This window comes from Mesitornis unicolor, unplaced genomic scaffold (genome assembly GCF_000695765.1).
Source record: "Mesitornis unicolor isolate BGI_N332 unplaced genomic scaffold, ASM69576v1 scaffold22698, whole genome shotgun sequence".
Lineage (NCBI taxonomy): Eukaryota > Metazoa > Chordata > Aves > Mesitornithiformes > Mesitornithidae > Mesitornis > Mesitornis unicolor.
In genome coordinates this window covers 74869-97233 of record NW_010204164.1, presented here as the reverse complement: position 1 = coordinate 97233, position 22365 = coordinate 74869, and the positions used below count along the sequence as shown (strand labels likewise).

At 38.7% G+C, this 22365-nt stretch overlaps 1 protein-coding gene across 1 annotated transcript in view; it reads right to left on the bottom strand.

Annotated features, from left to right (window-relative positions):
• Positions 1-22365, bottom strand: part of SDCCAG8 (serologically defined colon cancer antigen 8) — a gene marked incomplete at its 5' end in the record, with an annotated part of 100314 nt that overhangs the window by 12817 nt on the left and 65132 nt on the right. The window lies entirely within an intron of this gene.

Sequence of the window (22365 nt, the reverse complement as noted above, 5' to 3'; positions counted from 1 at the left end):
CCACTTCTTGCTCACTAAGGTAAGCACTTGCCCACGCTACAGGCAGAACAAACTCATCCAACTCATGTTAGCAGATGGGAACTAGAGGTTAATATCCCTTGCACAGCTTGGAATCGGACACCTAAGAAGAAAATGTCCACATTTCACCATGAAAACATTGATCCAGGTGGTTCTGTATCAATTAATTTTTTTTACCCTCAATGTATATTAGGTAACCTCTGAATTCCTTTTCAGTAAAGGCACTCTTAATTTTTCCACATACTATTGAAGAAGCACCTATAGTACACCATCTCCGAGAAGCTAACAATCTTTGCATGCTGTAACAAGAATTACAAATAGCGTTTAATTAGAAGTTTACACAGGAACAGTAGCTTCCCCCTTTGTTTCAGATGTCAGCACTGACTACTAAAATATATCTTCACCTCCACAGCTGGCCCAACAGGTTAAACAAATGGATCACGCCAGAAACCCGAGCCTGGATCTATTCCTGGGCTTCCAACACCTCGTGTCCGACGTGCTGAGGAGAACACTCCCGGCCTGCTCTCTCGCAGGGCACGCAGCAGCTGGGCTCAGCCAATGCGACGGGCACTTTTAGCCCTCCTGGGTTTGGACAGGAAGGAAACAATGAAAGAGAAGGGACAGCCATCCGGAAAAGATAGGGGTGAAAGCTTCACTAATGTCTATTTGTGTCTGAATCCCTCGACTGAGGCTGAGGATTTTCCTCCTTTAAAGGAATTCAAACTAATATGATCTATGATAAGAATGTGAACTCTGGATCAGGCTTGCTGCAGAGGAAAAATAGTTCTGGTTCATATTTTCTCCCTGTAGTTGAAAAGTATTTAATAAAACAATTCTCCAAATAATTTAGGCTGACTATTAATTTAGAATGCTGTAAAATATCTTAGGGAAAAAACCAAAGGGGGGGGGCTTGCAGCAGACAATGTTACATTAATATAATGAACCTTTGATTCTCATATTTTTTTAAGGATGTTCATGTCTCTGATTTTGTTATGTGCCGGACAGCATAGATTTTGCACATTACTCAATCAGGAAACAGAGTCCTGATAATGTCAAGAGCCATATATCCTATCAAGGTTTCAAAAGTGGCCTCCTCATGCTTGTAAGGATCATTCCGCAAGGTACACATGTGCATTACTGAAATAATTTTTCCTGTGTTGTCTTACTAATTACAACAATATTTGTGGTTGGTTTACTTTTTAGAAACATGTGCTCCATTCTCACCACTGCTTACTCTGATCCCTCTTATTTCTTTCATTACCTGACAAACTCAAACCTTTACAAACTGCTTGTTGGTGTCCACACAAAACAACTGATACATTCGAGTCAGAGACACTGAGATTTTCTTTATGCAATCTGCCCAGTCTGAACTCTTTCCTTCAGAAACACTTCGCCTTTAAAAAGAAATTCCCAGCATGAACCTCATCAGAAGCGACATGTAACAGACAGTACATGTGGTGTTTGGGCAGGCAGCAGAGAATTGAAAAAGAAGGCTTCACTTTTTCTATCCCATGGCATGTGCAGAATGTACATGTGGCCCAAGCTGACATCAGGCATTTGAAGCAAAAAAACCTGCTAAAAGCATCAGCTTCTGTTAATTTACTTTGTCAGACATTGTCTTAATTAAAAAAAATATTACTGCTAGAAAGGGCAGTGCAGCTGAGCTACAACTGCTTCGGCTGTTTCTGACAGGCGAACAGAATGGCGTTGGGTTCAGCCCTGCTGTCCAGCCTCGAGCTGGGACCAGCACGGACCACAGGCTCTGGATTACAGTGAGATAAAGCTTCTGCCTCTTTAGATTTACATCTATCAGTACCTGTGCTTAAAAGGTGAAATGTTTCTCACGAGTGACCTTGCAAACGGGAGCTCAGGAGTGCCAGGTACAGCCCTTCTGATCTGGTTATCGGCAAGGGGGTCTTCCCACTTAATAACAATGTATCATAGTCCTTCAAAAATGTTCTTCAGCATAAACGCCAAGGCTGCTATACTGCATAGTTTGGCCACTACCAAAATAAGCTCTAAAAATATCAAAGTGTTAAATATTTATGTAGGCACTGCTCATTAGTTTCTTTGTTTAAACCCCATCACCCTTACCTTCCACACCAGAGGTGCAAATATGTCCCACTTTCCAGCTCATTTCAAACAAGTGATTTTGTCTAGAAGTGCTGGCAGGTGATACGCATTTGCTTATTTTCAGGGTTCACACAGGGTTACTGTGGTTTTCATAAATTACAGTGAAACTAATGATAGATGTAAGATTTGTATGGAGTGTAGTTTTATGCTTGTGACATACGAGAGGAGGAATATGACTTTAAATTGGTGACAGAGATAATTTTTCTGTGCAGCACATTCAGATAGATGTTTTCCATACAAGGCCCTGTTGCTCTATCCACACAGACCAGATTGCTTCCATTTGTGAACGTACCAAGTCTGGCCTACTCCCCTTCAAATCAGCTCTGTCACACATGTCTATTTTTCAAAATTACTCTGCCTAGCATACAAAAGTGAGATTAGGGGGCATGTAGGGAGTGAGGATCTAGAGAAATGAATGAGAAGCAGGTAAGAGGTGTGCAGAGGAGCCTAAGATGTACGTGAGAGGTAGGGAAGATCTGTGCTCAGATATGCACGGATAGGCAAGGGACCAAAGGAGGCTTCAGCCTCTGTCTCCCTGTTAGCACCGGTTGGCCGAGCAACCGTGCTTCCACCTCACAGGGACCTGTTGCTGTCATGCAGTACAGCATTTTGAACCAGGGCTGTATCTGCCCCAATCCCCCAGGTCCCTCGCTATACCACAAACCAGTTCTGCAGAGACTGATAGGAGAGGCACAGCATCAAGGAAACACCAGCTGGGGGGGAAAACAACATGGAAGACCAAATCTAAGGGAGACAGTGAGGGTTAGAAAGAAAGATTTTTTGCGTTGGAAAGGGTTGAGAAGAATGGACTTTCATCCTGGTAAGCAGAGGTTTTCCAGAAATTGAGAAAAGCAGGAGGACCTCGGCAGTATTGTCAGCCCACCTTCATGGAGCTCAGCTCTTCTGAGTACAGAGGCCACTTAGTGTTTTGTTTTGGCCTACATTAAAAACTGTGAATTCGCATGTGAAGTTAGTGAAAACTGCAATTGCTTAAAAGCATTGAAGGAAAGCAGGGAGCATTTCACAGAAAATACCTCTGAGAAATGTATTAGTGTATTACAGAGCATATTACACTCTCTGTAAGAGGGTGGCTATTTCATGATGTCCAAATGTGCTCCAAATTTACTGCATTGAGCTTAAAGGCTGAACTCAATCATTGCTACGAAATAGAGGAATTTTATTCCTGCTTTAGAAGCAAATACCACAACAGTTATCTTCCCAATGACCATTAACCCCTCCACAATAAGGAATATGACTGCAACCAGGCAGTTTGCAGGTGAGTAACCAGCATACCCAGACCACAGCCAGCAGGAAGGGTCAATGACACTTTTCTGGTGGATGAGAATAGCAGCTCTAGTGCCTCTGCAGCATGGGGCTGTTGGGAGTACCACACAAAATGAGCCCAAACGTGGCTCCAGCCCAGCTCTCCCATGTCATGGCTCAGCACACCAGTCAGCAGACCCAGCACGAGCATTCCACCATGGTAAGGCTATCAGCACCTTCCAGCAGAGGAATTCATTCTGTCCACACCTGTGCATATGCATGCACAGGCCCTTCTGTTTCCACCGTATTTTAATTATTGTCAAAAATTCTAGCAAAGCTATCATTCTTTTCTTTGCTACAAGTTGAAATAAGTGTTATTCATTTTCTTTACACATCTTCAATGTAACTATAAGAAGAGAAGAGTACTTTTTCCCTTAGATTACATCAAAAGGCCTTGTTTAGTTTTGTTAGGTAAATTAGGCTTTTCTCATGTTACCTCCCCATGTTCAAGTCTTTCAGTGGTAAGCAACTGTAACAGTTTTATGAAACAAATGTTTAAACAAGAAAGCTCAGAAGTCTTGATATGCTTTGGGGAGCTGAACATTCTCACTTGCATAAGTAGTTGGATAATTAAAATTAAGTGCCTGAAATCACTAGTAGTAAATTAAGAAAACAAAGCTGTCTCTCTTTGTTTTAAAATACAGCCATGGTCTTTGTTCTTCCAAGTATGGATGCAGAAGACAAACATGTATGCAAAATGAGAAGCAAGAGATCCACCTACTGTCAATCAATTACTCGTCTCTCTAGAGTCCATAACCTCTGACCAGCACAAATACACCATCACTCAAAATTCACTTTTGAGAAACCTACACAGAGAAATGCACATTTCAGAATGAAACACACACTTTTGATAATGTGCTCCACAATGCCAGTGAACTCAGGTGCTTAACACGGCACAGAAAATGGCCTGGGTTTCTGAAAGCTCTGAAAGCTCAGCAGATGCCCCAAGAGAGCCTGAGGTCTCCACTGGGGCTCACTGGTCTGGCTCCACTCCTCAGCAGCCTTCCAGAGAGATGCTGGTGGTCTTGGCACTGCTCCTGGGGGACAACTGTCCCTCTCACACCTGGCTCAGCCCCGGCTGAGGCGAAGTAAAGAACAGGATGACAAAACGAACCCAAGGCTCCCTCCCAGGGGAGGCTACTTTTGATCGGCGTTGAGCAACATATGCAGGCTTGAGCAGGGGGGCACGCCGGCAGCTCAGGAGAAAGCGTGCACTGCTGTAACTAAACTGCAGATTAAGCTGAGGACTGCTGTTTGCTAAGCTTCAGATAAGGAGCCTTCTGGAGAGTAAGACAAAAATTAAAGAGAAAAAAAAGAGCAGTAATTATACTTTTACTTTCACATTACTGTGAATTTAAGCTATATTAGAGCAGCATTTATCTCACTTTAAGATAGTATATTTTTCCACAAAGATCCTCACTAGGGAGGATGCTTCTGGAGTTAATGGTTTGTTTCTAGTGTCTCCAAAACCATAATGTTACCTGCTCAGCAAGTACTTAGCTATGAAAGAATATTTGGGCATCACTCATGTTATCTCCTTATATAAAAATTGTGATATGAGATCATAAGGTACTTAAAGTCTCTTCAAATAAAATAATCCTCACTTTATTGAAGTCCTTTAGTGCAACATCAGATTTTTTATTTCCTTTGAAACAAACAGTATCGGGGAGATAGTACACCTGGAAACACAGTTTTAAGAGGCTTGGTTTTATTGAGGCATACAGAGGAGTTTAGAGTTCTATTGTGTGACTAGAAAGAAACAACTAAAACCTATTGCTGTTACAGATCTGGACACAAAAGCTTTCAGTCTGATCCAGAATAACTCCCATGAGCTGTACCGTGAACTACAGAGACTCCTGTAAAGCACACAAAACCCCATCAAGAGCCCAATCTCATGTTACTAAAAACAAAAAGAATTTTGTCTTTAATAGGAGCAGGCCCCTTGTTTGCATAAAGAACAACTTGTCAAATAGAATACGAATGCCAAGCTGGTACATTATAGCCACAAGCACAGTAGTCCTAATCTTGTTTTTAACTAAGTAAATCCCAGAGAGAGCAGTTTTTCCCCAAAATCTGGGCATAGGCTACGAATTCAATGAATCAGTGCCTCAAAGTGTTTATGAAGGAGGTAGGAAATTTGCAGAAGGGCACGAGCTTCTCATTTTAAAGAGCAGGAAACTGTATGTTTTCTCTATAAAAAATGTGGGTGTGAAAAAATCCTAAACACACAATAGCTCTCTTTCAAGTATAAAGTTCAGAATTAGCTCTCTCGAGTTTCCTGTATGTTAAAAGAAGAACGCAGAGCGACGAGAGAAAAATCCTTCACAAAAAACCAACAAGCAAGGATGAAGCAGTACCCGCCTGGGGGCCAATTGCCTCTCCAGCAGCGGTAAGGCTGTTACTAGGCTTGCAGTACCATTTGTTCCATTACACAATCTCCTGAAGCCTTTTACAGAGAGCTAAAACAACTGCCTGTACCAACACGACACATGGCTTTCCATCCCGACTCTTTGCTAATCCAGACGCTCCAACCATCTTTCTTTAAGATGCCATATGGTTGGCAGAAGCCTGTAGATCTAGCAGCACATCTGCTTGTATGTTACTTCTCCCCTCCAACTCCCCCCCTCCACACCACAAAAGAGAGAGCAAATAATTATTTAACATGTAACCAGTGAAACTGCATTTAAAGAGGACGGAGATTATTTAGCTCTAGATATTTTAACGTTATAGATCATTGCAGAAGATCGTTTGCATCTCTCGGCAATTTGAGAAATACAGAGAAACAAAACAAAGGAACGAAAGGCGCACAGGCAAAAGGATCGCTGCATTTGAATTATTTAAATGACTGCCATTTCAGACCTTATGCCCGAAGATTTATTTCCCGCATTAGTGTGTCACCGAAGAAGAGACTGAATTTTCTCTCTGCTTTTGTCAGAGGTGAATCAGACAAGCAGACTAGGAAACTATAATACACCAAACCATGCTTTGTTAAGCCAGCAGAGTGAGTCTGTATGCTAATGACTCTGCAGGAATACACTGACACACTGATTTTTTTGGTGTGATGAGCAAAGATTATTGACACTGTTGAAAACCTGGTTGCACTGCCGTGCAGGTATCCAGGTTGTCTCTTTAGAATCCAGACACTAGGAAGACAGGCTGCAAAAATAATTTTGTTTGTGATGAGTTATCATTTGACCATTTATGACATAATTGACTATAACAGAAAAGAAAATATGCACTTTGGAGTCTGAAATTAATAAAAGACCTAGAACATAGAAATGATAAATAAATGCTCCTATAAAACTCTCATCGATCACTTTGTGATGAATAACCATCCCAGTTAACGAAGGACAGGCAGAGATGGAAATGTGTAAGGACAGACGGCACAATTCTGCAATTCTGTCTGCTGAGGATTTGCAGAAACACTATTTCCTCATTCAACTTTTCAGGCACCAGTAAAATAAGACATCAAAGAGATAAAAGATAACAGTTCTACCTCAAATGCTGCTCAAATGTATTGTTTGTGTGATTATCTGTGCAGAGAGAAGCAGGCTGTAGCATAAGGACCATGAAGCACATGCCTATGTTCTTCTAGCATTTTGCAAGAATTATAGAAACTAGACATGTATTTGCCCCAAATAGTCTCCCCACGTCAACTCCCCATTGCAATGAGCACAGAACGTTCCTCTCCCCTCACAAACCCAGTTTTCCTTAGAATATGGGAATGCTTGCGTTCAACTAGATAATGTACAAATTGCTTTTTTCCCCTCAGCTATTTAGGAGTTAGAGTTCCTAAATAAATGATGGAGAGACCATGTCCTACCTTCACAGAAAAAGCAGACCAATGCTGAGTCTTTGGTTCAAACCAGCACTTTTGAAGACACAATTCTTAGTTTCTAATCTGTTTATTTTATGGCTAGTATTTTCCTTTTTCCCTGTCTTTCTCAAGGGTGTTTTAAATGTAATAAAAATTGTTTTGGATAGTTATATATAAAACCAAAATTAAACAGCCATTTTCTCCTCCCATGTCACTTTTCCCCCTCTTTTCCTTAAGATGACAGAAGTTCAAAACACACTTGTAAAACGTAAAATGTGGCAATGTATTCAACTTATTTTAGTTTAAATTTGATAGAGCTTGATTTACCAGCTATATTAAATAAAGAACTGTATAGAAAGTGTTTACAGTAACAAGAAATGTTTATAAATAACTACAGATTAAGATTTCAGTTAGTCATATGCATACTCTTCAAAACTTACCGATTATGAAACTACTTAAATGCAGGAAAAAAACCCAACAAAAAACATTTCCAATTTCTTGGACTAATCTTTTTCAGACCTTGTTTGTTTTGCACACATTCCTGATCATTAAACTGTTTTCATCTGCAGTTAATGCTCAGCATAGGCCAGCATAGCCCACCTGCCCCAATCTTCTTAGAGGACTCTAGGAATTGAGACAGACATTTTTTCCCAATCATCTGATTGTACACATGTTAACTTCCTTTATTTTTCTTGATGGAGAGGTGGAGAAAGATTTTCCCTCTTGGCATTTTCCAGACAGATTCTTAATAAACTCAACAGCATTTAACGGGCCTAAAAATGCCTATTTTATCCATTGGGTTGCTTCAGATACCAAAATGATAATCAACCCGCCAGGATGTCTTCTGCACCGCTCAGTCACAGCCAGTCGTCTATGACCACACTTGGTACCTCTCTGACCATCAGCTGTGACTGAAGTTCCAGGAGAAGACACACAGGCTCTCTCACCCCAACCCAGTCCCTCACCAGTGAGTTCCAGTATCGCCTTCTCTTCAGTAAAAGCCCATATAAACATCAGAAACAGAACATCAGAAACCAGAAACAGAATTTCAGAGACACTGGGGCTGGCCAACAGAGGTCCTTTGCATATATGAAACATGCACTGGATCAAGCATTTCAGAATTTAAGTTTACTGTTTAGGATGATAAGTATGGTCCTAGATTTAGGTATGAGAGAGAAAGTGAACTTTGTATATGTGCTATACCTTCTTATCCCAGAACAGGTGACTGAAAAGAAACCATGTGTGAAATCTTGGCTGAGATCCGCTGCAAAGTGACTGCTGTAGAACTAATGTAAGTGCTGCATGCTTTCTTATTGCTTGCAGGCTAAGTAAAAAATAATATACTTTGTCCTCTTGACAAGCAATGGGAAATGATGAAGGTGCAGTGTAGGCCAAGAGCTCCTCCCTTGACTGCAGAGTGTAATTGCACTGCTTCTTACACATGCTCACCTGTAACCATCTCTGATCAAAGGTGCCAGTGAGTTCACTGGATTACAGTTTGAAGCACTTAAGAAAAAGACTGGGTCTGATAGAGAATCCACTATCATATATCTTAGTCAAAGCTACAGATGTAAAATATGTGTTTCTTGGCTTTGTTTGTTTGTTTGTGGTTTTGTTTGGGGGTTGTTTTGAGGGGGTAGGGAGAGGTTTTTTAAAGTTCTTAAAGACAGTTCTTATTATATGGAATAATCAAGATTATAAAAATAGGTTTAAAGCTTGTGGTATTCATATTCTAGTTATACCTGAAATGTTTGATACAGTAATTGTAAATGGTCTACCCAGTTTTACTGGTCACTTAATTTGTAACTCGTAGAAACAACAGAATTTCTACAGTAATTTGTAGACACAAAAGACTGCTTTTTGTCTTTTGAGACAAAGAGAAATGGGGAATTAAAAGCAAAACCCTTTCAGTTTGAAAAGGATTACATAGGGAAGGGGGTATATTAGCAGGGGAATTAAATTTCTTCCTTCATAACCACACGAATGCCCTTAGACATCCATTATCAAAACAGAAAGCATAGAACCACTACACTGAAAAATGACTACACTTCAGACTGGCATTTTTAATTTTGCAGCTCCTGTTTCAGCATCATTGCTAGTTCTGGATGGTGACTTCAAGTACTTAATTATAATGTTACAACAAGAAAATATACGTTACAGAGAAATTAAGTAATCAATAAGGTACCTGAAAGATTTCCATTAACATTTCTACAGGTTTCACAGTATTCAAACTATTCTACTGTAATAAGTTTTTATTATTCTAACACTTAGGCATTACTTGATCACATTTTAACAATCAAGGTGATTCTTCTGAATTGCCCAAGATCTTACTTTGCCTGTGGGCATTAAACAATCCCAAGTGGTAAGCTTTTTACATTTTTTTTTTCTTTAAGAAGCCCAAGAAGTTTGGTTTTTGCTTGTATATTCTCAAGCTTGTCATTAAATTGAAAATAACATTTACAGATTAAGCATTACAAAAATCAGGAACTGTAAAAATGTCTAAGGCATTCTGCAGTACTGAAGTTCCAAATTTCTACAAGTGTCAGCTCTGGAACTGTTATTTGGGCTTCTAAACTTCACCTTTTTCATCTGACACACACAGATCACTGAAGTATTCAGCCTCCATGTCACGGTTTGGAACATACAAAGCGCACATGAACAATACACTCCCTGATGAACAATTACTTATTCAATAATTACATATATTTTACACACACACACACACATATATTTTACTATGTACAAATATTGTGACCTGCTACTGCAAGCTGCACTTGTATTTATTTCTACAGCTTTGTAGCATTTTAACTTCCCAAATTTTACTTGCAATCTGAAGTCTCCTCTATCACAGCACTGTTATAATCAAAATTAATAGGCTAAAATAGTCCTCTAAAATTAAACTCTGATCTGAAAGGTACATTGGAACATTTGGGGATCTCTCTTCAGATGCTGACAGGGAGACATGTGAGCGGATGTAGAGAAAATCTGGATATATGGTTCACATATGGGCCTAACGAGAGCAATCTCTTCATATAGACACTATTTCTCATGCTAAGTCTACCTTGTTTTCTAATGTCAGCTGAAAGGAATGCTGGAATCTGGGACAGTTTTCCGCATCAGAGTCTGTTATTTAACTGCCTGATGTCAGAATTATTAGTTTGTTTGGGGTTTTTGTTTTTTTTTTTTTATAGGACCTCTGTAGGTTGGGCTTTTTTTTGTTTTGCTGTTGTTTTGTTTTTTTTTGGGGGGGGTGGTTTTTTTGTTTAAGTCTACCAATGCTACGCCCTCTTTGGGAATCTTAATTTTCTTCCTTATTCTTTCACTCAAAGCACCCTGAAATTATTAAGGTACTCCAACTGATAAAGGTTTGTTGGTCTGGGGATTTTTTGGGTTTTTTTCCAGTGTTGCATTAGAACAGTGAGATTGCCACTGAATCAACTGTTACAAAAGGAATTTGGTATTTTGGATTGCCAAGCATTGAATATTTTTGAGCACAAGTCCTTCATTTGAATCTAGATCCAAATACACAGATCTCAGGCACAGTGCTACACTAGCTGTCATTTAGGGCTTCCTTTTGTACACCACAGGATCCAATATGTCAGCCCAAGACAAAAGCAATGAATAGGAAGAAGTGAAAAACAAATCTTGGTTGCTAGGTTAGCCTGTCATTTAGGAAAAGTTTGTGTGAAGCCACATACCGTATGACCCAAAGGCTCATTTTGCTCAGAAAGCCCCAGCTTAGTTGAAAAAGGAAGTGCAGCAGAAAGGAAATCCAGTTGCAAACATGTAGAAGGTAGGACTTCCACTATTGCTGACTGTAGGAAAATCTATTACTTTATCCTGATTAGTGTATCAGTGTATACCTGAGGCACGAAAATTTTGCTTAGCGAGGTCTGAAAGAAAAGCACCAACATAATTAATGCTGACATGCATCCACCTTTCACAGCTTTACCTTAGAAGACATTAGAAAAGATCAGTAGAGCATTATTTCCACCCAGCTGACTTTTAACCAGCAGCATCAGGATCTGCACCACAGTGCGGGCAAAGCTGAGACACGCCACTTGGAGAAGAACGGCGACAGTTCAAACCCAAATGCTCACAAGTCTCGAGAGCTGCCAGAACTCAAAGCATTCAGAGGATCAGGAAATGACCGGAACTCATGTTTTCTGGATTAAATAACAGAGGAAAACCACAGTAGCACTTCCGAGCTATGCAATCCTAAGCAACAGCATCAGCTGAGGAAAAAAAACCACTGGAATAAGGATCAACGCATGCGAGCATGTGAGGTGCTGGCCAAGCTTAGTTTAACTTAAGGAAAATGCTGAGGCAAGGAGGTTGAAGGCAAAAGTTGCCTCTTAGAGCTGCTAAATTATTTTGCAGCTAAGTCATTACAGCAACAAAGGGGTTTAATGATTTGCAGCTACCTATGAGTCACAGGGTTCACAGGCAGGTCTTCGCTTAGCTCCCCATGCCCAGAAGAAATGAAGAATTCTTTTTAATTCAGGGTTCTAATTAGGATGATAACTGGAAAAAATCCCAAACCATCAACAACAACCTATGTGTTTACACCCAGACTCTTTAGTAGCATACTGTGGAAAGAAAACTAAGGCTTAAGGTACACTAAATGAAGTACACTACCGTACCTACTTGGGCTCTGAACTTGGTTCCAAGTTTTGAAGGAGTCCAGACCTTTTGAGGGAATTCAGCCAGCAATTCAGCCAAAGATTTCTTCAAAGGATAGAGGCTTGGTTTTAATTTTTTTTTCTTTTTTCTTTGTCCTCCTCTTTTCTTTTTAAGTAAAAGCAACATCTCTGATTTGTGAGCACAGAGTTTTAAAAGAGAGGGAGAAAACGTCACTACAAATAGCAAGCAAAGCTTTCAGTTTATGAATCTACTATTTCATCCATGAAATATCCAGGTTGCCTTCATCATCATTTCCAAAACACCACATTATATACGGCAACAATGGAATACTAGGCTGGTCTGTTCCCCATATTTTTAGTTGGCTCAACTGGAGAGAGAATACAGGCTATTGCCCTGGGACAAGTGAATAATTTAACTCAAATGCAATTTTGCACAAAATTGGTTTCAAAACTGGAATTTTTTTTAAAAAGCATGACTAGTCAGACTCCTTGTTAAGGATAAGAATTTGATCTTTCCCCCCCAGACTAAACTAGTATCATCTGCAAAGGTATAAATCTTGGCATTAAACCCCCAAGCTTTTCTGTGCTTAGATTTAACAGCCCCTTCGCAAAGCATCAAGTACCACACTCATGCATCACACCTCAAACAGTGCTGCACTGGCCTGGGTGAAATCTTTGCTCAGGGGTACAATTTATGCTGAAGTAGATGCAAGACAAAATCCCCAAATTGTACACCGATATTTAGAAGAGGTCTGCTGCATGTGGAACTGGTTTTGATCTTCAGATCATAAACTCCTGGAGGCACAGATCTTCTTTAATTACATGACTACAAAGCACCATGTGTTTCCATTATGCTATTTAAATAATAGATTTAATTTGAATTTACATTTGTTGATGTAAACATTACTGACTGTTACATTACCCTCCAATGTGGTGCAGAAAGTCACTGAAGTATTAGGAAAAAACTTCCTTCCCATAAAGATTACAAAGGAAAGAAACCCTAAATGTGCTATTTGAAAATATGAATAGACATTAGCTTAAGAGGAGATAATACATTTTAGTGGAACCAAATTTTTGAGATTATATTTTCCACACAAATACCACTAACATCTCAGGTAACTCATTTTCAGTCCTGCTCTTCTGTTATCTGTTGTGTTTAAGGGACTGAACAAATTTCAGTTGTTTCCATTAACCAAAGTTCCACGGATTATTAACAGGAAAGATCACTCACGTATCTTGCAACACTGCTTTAACAGAAGTGAAACTGGGAACTCTGCTAATGAATTTAACTATCAGGACTCTAATCAGTTCGGCTTTTTAACAAAATTAATTTTACCTCTGCTTTTGCATAAATAGCCCCTGTCCTTTAAAACTTTGTTTGGGGTAGCTTCTGTGTGTCAGGTGGGGCTGAAATGGAACAGAGTTGTGCTGGGATCAGAGACAACTCAGAGCAGAACAGGGAAATATTTTGACACAACAATATAAGATAAGCTTTGCACATATACTGTTATTAGAAAAAAACAAACCAACAAACTCAAACTGGACTATTGCTGAATTAAAGAGATTTTAATTTCATTTTATAGATAACCTGCAAGCACTTAGAATAGTTGCTATAAATTTCTCTGCTGGAGAGAACCTAGGCAAAAAGAAGAAAAACATTTATGTACCATATAGGTGGAATGTATTGTTCAGTTTATGTCATGTTTACTATTAAAAAATAATTTAAAATATTGAAGCTTGCAATTTATATCTAATCAGAATGTCTAAGTATTATTAATAATATGAACAACTACGTCTAAAATTTGCCAAAATAGAGGCAGTTGAAAGTGGGAGCAGACAGCTAAGATCGAGTGAAAAGTAATAATATTCTGTGAAGATCGTATTGGCTTTTTGTTTTGATCATATAACTCACAAGTGAACTGAGCAAAGAAGTATGTTGCATGAAAACTTTTGGGCAAGCAGATGTTTTTGTTCACTGTGTACATTAATTGATTTTTTTTTCCCAGAAGATCTAGAAACCTTCAGAACATTTTTATCAGGAAACACTCCTTCCACATGTAGAGATAAAGTACCTAAAATTACCTTAAACCAAGAAAAGTATGGAAGGGTACAGAGAAAAGATCAGAAAACAGCACTTGAGAAAAAGACCTGTTTTGTCTAAAGAAGTGGTTTTCTTCTTCCATATTACTTAATGGATTTTTCATCTGGTAGTATGGGATCCCCTCTGACTCATTCCCTCTTTTCCTTTTGTGCTTACACTCACCTGCAGAAGGGAAGAGTGGAAACACAGGGCCTCCATATGATCTAAAAACACATAGGCGGGAAAAAAAAATAAAAATCCTCGACACAGGAAAAGAGACGAGTACCAAAAAAACCCAAATGAGTATTTGAAATGCTAGATTTGACCAAAGGAAGTCTCCTGATTAGATCCAGGTCCCCAGACGCAGTCCCAGCGGTGGGAACACACTCAACATTGTAGGTGATGGATCACCTGGAATTCACATAACCTTGGATTTTTGATCACAAATGCATCAACAAATGCATGGACTTCGGTAAGGCACTCTGGACTGCAAAAATTAGGTGTAATAAATACATGTAATGAAAAGCTTAAGATTGACAACTTACTTAATACTTTGCACTTTTCCACTTCTCCATCCCTAATTCTCATTTGTGCACACCCTGCAAGAGGGTAAAATCCTTTGTAAAAATTGAGTTTTCTTTAGATATTTGCAGTTTTGGAATCATGCTGGGAAAAAACCACAGTGGATCTGTCAGATTTGTTACATGTGAAGGTACAGGCCTCCCACATGAAATCACAGCAGCTAACAAAATGACTCTAACAGAGGCTAACCATCTCCAATATGTAACGCAGCACAGAAGTAAATCTCTCATTCTGGAGAGAGGGGAGGAAAAAACCCCCAAACTTAAGTTTCTTGAGACACTAAGTTGGTACATGCACACATGCCATCAGATGTTAAATATTTTCCTTTTACTGCAAGTGGTTTACACAGCTGTACACAAAATTGGACGAGCAAGCCATAGGCACTCTTTTTAAAAGGTAAGCTGAAACCTTAGTAGGACTTTCAAGAATATCACAATATATTTCCCATAAAAGCAACTGTTCCAGAATGGTCTTAGTACCTGAATATTTACTGCAATATTTCAGACAAGTCCGTATAGCACTCTTTCAGTCAAGCCCAATAGGATGCAGAAAGGGAGACGCCTTTACATATGGTGGAGCCCTTGAACAATTGGGCTTCCTTTAAAAATGGTGGAGTTTTTCTTCATTTAAACTGAAACCTGAGGGCACTGGTTCTGGTGCAGTAGCTGTGTTACCAGTTCCTGGATCAGCTACAGGAGAACTAAATACCATCATTTAATCTCCTAGATTATAACATCCTTATTTATATTCCTATTACTGAACAAAACAAAAAATAAAATTTCACAACCTTTGAATATATTTCAATTTAGTGTCTATAAAGAGAGAAATTCTGTCATTCCTGTATATCTGAAGGAGTAATTCAGCAATCACAGAGTACTGATTTTACATATATTTACATGAAAATCACTGTGTAAGCTTTTCATGTAGCAGTATCTTTCTTAGTAATATTGTGAGAGGCTTTGGGTTTTTTTGATTCAGCTAGAAAACAATCCTGTAAATACCAAAGATGCTAATGACTTAACATCCTTTTTTCCCACTCTCTACCTTAATAGAGAACACAGAAATCAGTTATTTCAGTAGCAGTGAACTCCACACAGTGCCTTTCCCCCAAAGGAACTTCCTGTTTGTAACATTTAAATTAATTTTAAATTGAGAGAATTACATCATCCACTAACAACTTCATCTCTTTGTTTCTTTGTCAATGAGAGCATCTTCTCAGGTAGGACAAACACAGCTTTGTTCACCTTTACCTAATACAATATGAATTTGGAAGCACCAGCTGTCAAGAATTAACTGTCACAGCACATGGCACTATCCCAAATACACATCAGGGTTCACCTAGAAAGGGCTCCCAAGGTTCTCCCACAGACGACTCACAAGCATCTACCAGCCATACAGACACGGTGCTGACGAAATATCATCTTCTCCAAGATGGGCCCCACAGAACACAACAGTGCAGTGAAAGAAAGATCTACCCAAGGTGTAGTGGTCAAAGCTCTTCTCTTCCTAGAGGTGCCACAGGATTTCTAATACTTAGCAGAATTAAGGACTATTTAAACAAACGGATTTTGTCTGAAAGACTCTTAAATATTGTATATTGCACAACGATCAGTTTATTCAAGTCACAGAAGTGAACTATCAAGAAGTCCTTACTGGCATTTGGTTCTTTTGTTCCAGAAAATCTGGAATTTCAAACACAAGCCTGAGTAACTAACCACCAATCCAATTTAGAACAACAAACTCAGTGAAGACGACTGTATTCAGCTTTAATATATATTTTTCCATGTCAACTAAAACTGCAAAGAGTAAAGGAGGGTGCAGAAGGCTGTTGCCCCACATCGATCATTATGGTATCTCTTCATTTTCAAAGACCAAGTGTCACATACAGAAATGTTGTTTTTAACTTCCAAGCTGTATTATCTTACACAATTATATACTTCTTATATAAAATAAGCAGAGAACTATACCTTGGTCAAATAACTGAACAGGGCACTGTCATCAATAATTGCCTGCTACAATTAACCTTTGTGGCATGAAGTCTGGACTTCTTCATGCTATATTCTAATTCAGTGGCTTCTACTTTTTTATTCCCTACCAATTTTTCTGAACCCAGCAATGTCAAGAGGTCGACAATTACATTGTTCAGAATACACCATGAAAGTCAGAGTGACCCTACATTATATCTTCATTTTTCCCCTTTGATCATCCCTTTATTTGACTGTATTTCAGTAAATTATCCATGTAGTTTTTATTTTGACAGCTCTCTTTACAGCAGTAAAACAAAATGTGTGCATTGCAAATGGCAAAAATTCAAATTTCAGCTATGTTTATCCAAAATAGCACTGAACTGCTTCTGTACTTATGCTATACTGCCTACAGCCTTACGGAAGGGGAGACAGATGGGATGAATTTAGCAGGGAAACAGCTGTGGCTTGAAGAAGAGACAAGCAAAAGTTTTGCTATCAGGCTTCATTATGTATCAAGGTACCAGTAAAATGTGTATCCATAAGGCAGCCAAAAAAGTGTTTTTCATTTGACTAGTGATAATTACCTTTTCTCAACAGCTGACAATGTTCTAAGCAGCATTAAATAGGTATAATAATTAAGCAATAAGATAAGACAGGCAGTGCCTTGCTGGGGATTATTGCTCGCCTTGGGTGTGTTGCGAGGCACAAGGCTGAAGGGCGAGTGACTTCAGCTACCCAAGAAATGCAATAATCCCCTAGAAATGCATGGCCTGGAGTGTTGCCTTGCTATTAAAAATTGAAATTTAAAAAGGACAACATGTTAGACACATTTCCTGGGGATTTTATTGATGTGGGTTAACATTACAGCAAGTCCATGAACAAATTCTGTCCAGTCTATGAAAGCCCTTTCCCAAGGATTCATATACCACTTTTCAGCCTGTTTGTGCATCTTATTCGTAAAAGCGACTTGGGAAACAAACGTATTGTGTCATCTAACACATGCGATAAAGCACAGTAGCTTACCACAGCCTTCACGATGGTAAAGGTTAAAGTCAAAATGTTTTAAACTTACATGCTTCCCAACATTTATTCTGTGCAATTGTCCATGCTTGGTGTCACTTTACAGACAGGGGTTTTTTTTAGTTAGAGTCAGGAAACTCTGTGAGAGTGTGTGTGTGTGTGTATAGGTACACATTCATATTTCTGAATGTATGTGTAAAAGGTCAGCCACTCAAGTGACCAAAGCAGAGGGAAAAAACCAAACCAAACACACACAAAAAAACCCCAAAAAACCCAAGCAAAGAAAAAGACAAGCAAAAGAACCTCAACCAAGCCACCCCAAACCCTAAAAGCTGTTTTTGACTACATGCAAGTCACATAGCTAAAACTAAGGCTAAATCCCTGGTAGCGTGGGAAGTGCTGGGGTAGCACTCAAAAGGCTTCCTCCACCACTTTAGATAAGAAGAGAGAAGCTTACTATAATTTCAGCTGTGCCACTGAGACAACCTTTTGAAACTGGAGACCTGGAAGTACTTAGCAACCTTGACTTGAATCAAATGAGCATTCTAAAGACTGTTCAGGATCAAGTTCTAAGTAATGAGATCCCATATTTGGGACAAGGATGTATTTCCATATGTATAACTGAAGGTGGAACCTGGCTCTCTGAGGTTAAAACAGGACTTAAAAAAAACAAAACAACCAACCCAAAACCAATTCCCCCTTTCTTTCCTTGTATATGTGAATTTACCATTCACAAAGAACAAGTTAAACAAACATAGAAGCATTTATTACCCTTTGCAATTTCTTTACTATTTCCCCCTGTCATTACTTTATTTCAGAACCAAACTGAGAAGCCCTCAGCACACATAACACTGTCTTGGCTACACTAGAAATACAGCTGCTAAGTAGTTCTTATCATACTGTCTTTTCTCATAGCCTCTTCCATAATCTTTATTTCTCTACAACTTCTGTGATTAGCAGTTAAAGGATAACACATTTAAGATGACATCCTAAATGAGCCAGAAACTAACACAATCCCCGATAATATTAGGCTACCACCAACTAGCACTATCAAAAGGCACAATAAACACAACTACTTTTCAGTGTTTAATTTTTCAGGATGGCAATTTTTTTGAGCACACTCAGAAACTGATAATGAATATGACTAGAGCTCCAGAAAAGAATTGTAGTTTAGGTTAGACAAGAAACAGGCAAAAGAAGATGCTGTGTTTTAGAGGACAAAACCAGTGCACAAGTAAGTGCAGTCTCAATGCAGAAACAACAGCACTTCCAATTAGTTTGAACGATGGAAAACAAAAATCATGAAGGAAAAAAAACCACCCACTTTTAAGTGCAACATTAGTTAAGGAACCACTGGCACAAGACACATCAAGGCTAAACACTCGAAGATTTAAAAGATTAGACTTCTTGGAAAATGAGAGCATCCACAGTTATATCAGCTTCCATAGGAACAAGACTGGACCCTGCGGAAGCAATCAAAACACTGAATTTATCATGAAAAAGCTGCCTTCCAATAGCCTTGCAAAAATCTACTCACTTATTATATTAAAAACATAAATTGTCATTAGTTTTGGATGTCCTTCTCTTACAACAATAACCTCGAAAGCAGGCAGGTGTATAGATTTTGTGATGGAGCTGGTATATCTTCATGACACACTTGCAAAGCTGCTTAAATGTTATTCATCTGTCTTCATTTTCAGTTCCCCACTATATGGGAATGGAGGGTTTTAAATAACCTTAGTCAGAAAAAAATCTCAGAGTTATACACAGAGATCAAAACCAGAAGGAAATCTGCTACTGCTTAAAGTAGTTTGCCAAATGGGTTAATAGTCAGATTTTACTATTATTGCGAGTTCACTTCAGGCACAATAGGAAGAGTCCAATTATTGTTAAATATCCCAACTAGGTATTTGCTGCTGAACTACTGCATAGTGTTAGTCTCACAGTGGCTCTTTGAAAATGTACTTTTTTTTAAATGTTCTGACATATCACAAGGATACCACAGAAATACAATCCAGAAAAATGAACTTTAAAAATCCAGATGCAACACAACATGGAAGAGAGAAAACAAGGTGAGTTTAACAATCAGGGATTTCAACAATTTAATTTTTTAGATAGTCTAAAGAATCAAGACTTGCTAAAGATTGTTGACTGCAGAAGGTATGGTAGTGGTTAAGGGTGGATTACCACAAGAAAGATCTCTTGTCACTGCCAGAAGCAAGCCCAACCAAAATTAAAACAGTTGCAGGTTTCTAGCAAACATAGGAGAATAAATTGGGGTTTCACTGGAAAACCATGGGTACGCTTGTCTCCAATGATCCACACCTTTTTCAGCATTACTGTGAAGATCTGCACAAGGCCAAGCATTTCTAGATTTTGCCATATCAAGGAGAGTCTGGGCTGAGCTGTCAAAGACATCACCTTTATCCACCTCCATTTTAGAGGAGAGAATCAAGAATTCTTCGTTAATGCTAAATTAACATTTAAATTTGAAAACCAACAACTGTGCTGACAACAGAAAGTAACAAGAACAGCCTGGAACCTTATGTTGTGCTGTTTTATGTCACACATATTTCAGGGCGTTTTACATTCCCAGTAGACAAGAACACAAGCTTGCTATTAGTGAGCTGAAGGCTTTGACTCCCAGGAGTTGATGGCATGAAAAAGAACTATCCCCATGTCTGTTTTGGAGAAGGCAGAGTACATCAAAGTGGCAGAGTAGGAGATTTTCTTGGGAGTGGACAATTACCAGACGCTAGCAGAGGGGGTGTTAGAGCATTGATAGCTCTTCAACGTAGAAGTAAGCAAACTTAGCTCTTTTTCCACCTACCTTTTCTTTGAGGTATCAACTATCCCCCAGGTTTATGGTATCCCTCTCCCAGATACTATACTCCAGTTTCTAAAATGCTGAAATTGTGGTGGCCAGCTGTCTTGAAGTGAACAGAGACAGCTGTTTTCCCCTCTACACCTTCTTCCCCACATAGACTACATTGGTAAACAATCAAAACAGATGCAGCATTAACTAATCCTTAAAGCAGGTAATTCAGATAATTATCAGCCCATTGACATGACCTCAAATGCATGAAAAGCCTACAACAAATTTTGAAAGGAAAAAATATCTAAGGAAATGAAGGTAAAAGGAAAATGCGAGATACTGAAACCTAAGTTAGACCAAGAAAATTCTGTTGCATCAGTTCTAAATCCTTTGACAGCTGATTTTTTAATAAAGGAAATGCAATAAATCTCAGGTATATGAACTTCAGCAAACCATTAAATATCATGCCCCATCAGCAACTGCTAACTAAGCTGTCATTCATAAGTAACTGACTAAAATAAAGAGCACAGCCGACAGAACAATTGAAGGTGAGGAAGAATTATAAGTGGATTTCTTCAAGTTTAAACAGGTTTTTGAATATTTTGAATTATGATTCAGCACAAAAAGTAGGAGTGGGCTGATAAATTTAAGAGATGTCATCAGCTTAGAGAAGGTCTGGGATACTGCACAGAAAGAAAGAGATGACTCAGAAGATCGGAACAGCAGAAAGGGGGTGAAATTTTAGAGTACAAAGTCTTACATGAGGGACTTAACGCATTCTCAGTGCATAGCAAAAGTCTTCGCTACCAACTTGAATTTACTTGGGAGGAAGAGGTCCTGGATGCATTTCTTGGATAGAGAAGAATTATCAGCTGCCAATACTAGGCAGCTGTCAAAAAGGCAAATGTGATCATAGGATCCATCAGTCAAGGAATTTCCAGTAAATACATTAATTCTACCATCTGAGATATTCAAATGCCCTCATCCAACACCCTGCAGACAGTTCTGATTGCCCATATTCAAAAAAAGATCAACATTCAGAAAACAGGGTGATGGAGAGCTTCTTGCAAAAAGAAGAACAAAAGAGGAAGGCTTCACTTATTAATCAAGAGTAGGACTGAATAGATACAACAATTGTCTCTAATTCTGTGCATTGTCAGTGCAGATAAAATAAAAGCAGAACAAAAGAACTACTTACGCCAATTTTGGCTCAAGGACAAGCAGGTACAAGCCGAACACAAATAAATTCAGACCAAAAATAAGAAGGATCCCAGTCAGAAATCAGTGGTGCTGGAAACAACTGTCCAAATCGGAGCAGCGAGGCCTAATGACTTTTACAAAGGAGCTCAATACATCCTCCAATGTGTATAAATTACATATGTAAGTATACATATTTTATATACACACGCACTTAGTGATAGCTGTGGTAGAGGAACATAGTACTCAGTGACCTAGAATACATCTTACAGAACGTTACTGAGTTCTCTGAACACCTATCTGAAAATTGGGTGTGATATTTCCCTCTGCTTATCATTTGCTTCCTAAGAAGGCTAACAACTTATTTCCATATTGTTTTGCAACATTTTCTGAAGACCCTGGTTTTCACTCTTGGTATACATTTTCAGGTTTTCTAACAACTAAGGTATTTTTTGCTTTGCGTGTCTATTGTTCAAATAGTTGAGGAATAAAACTTTAAAAACAGTATTTAGTGGCTTATACAATCTGATATAACTTATTAACTATTTAGAATGGGAATATTATACATATAAAAGCATAAATATTATATGCATTTATGTGCACAATATATATATAGACATCTATTTAAAGGGGAAAAAAATAGACAAATATATACAGTAAACAGACAAATAGTGAACTGGAAAGAAAGAGGGAAGGAGAGATTTTGAACACCCAGTTTCTATTCCAGACCACCCGAACTGTGTGCAAACACCCAAATGTGAAACAAAAAC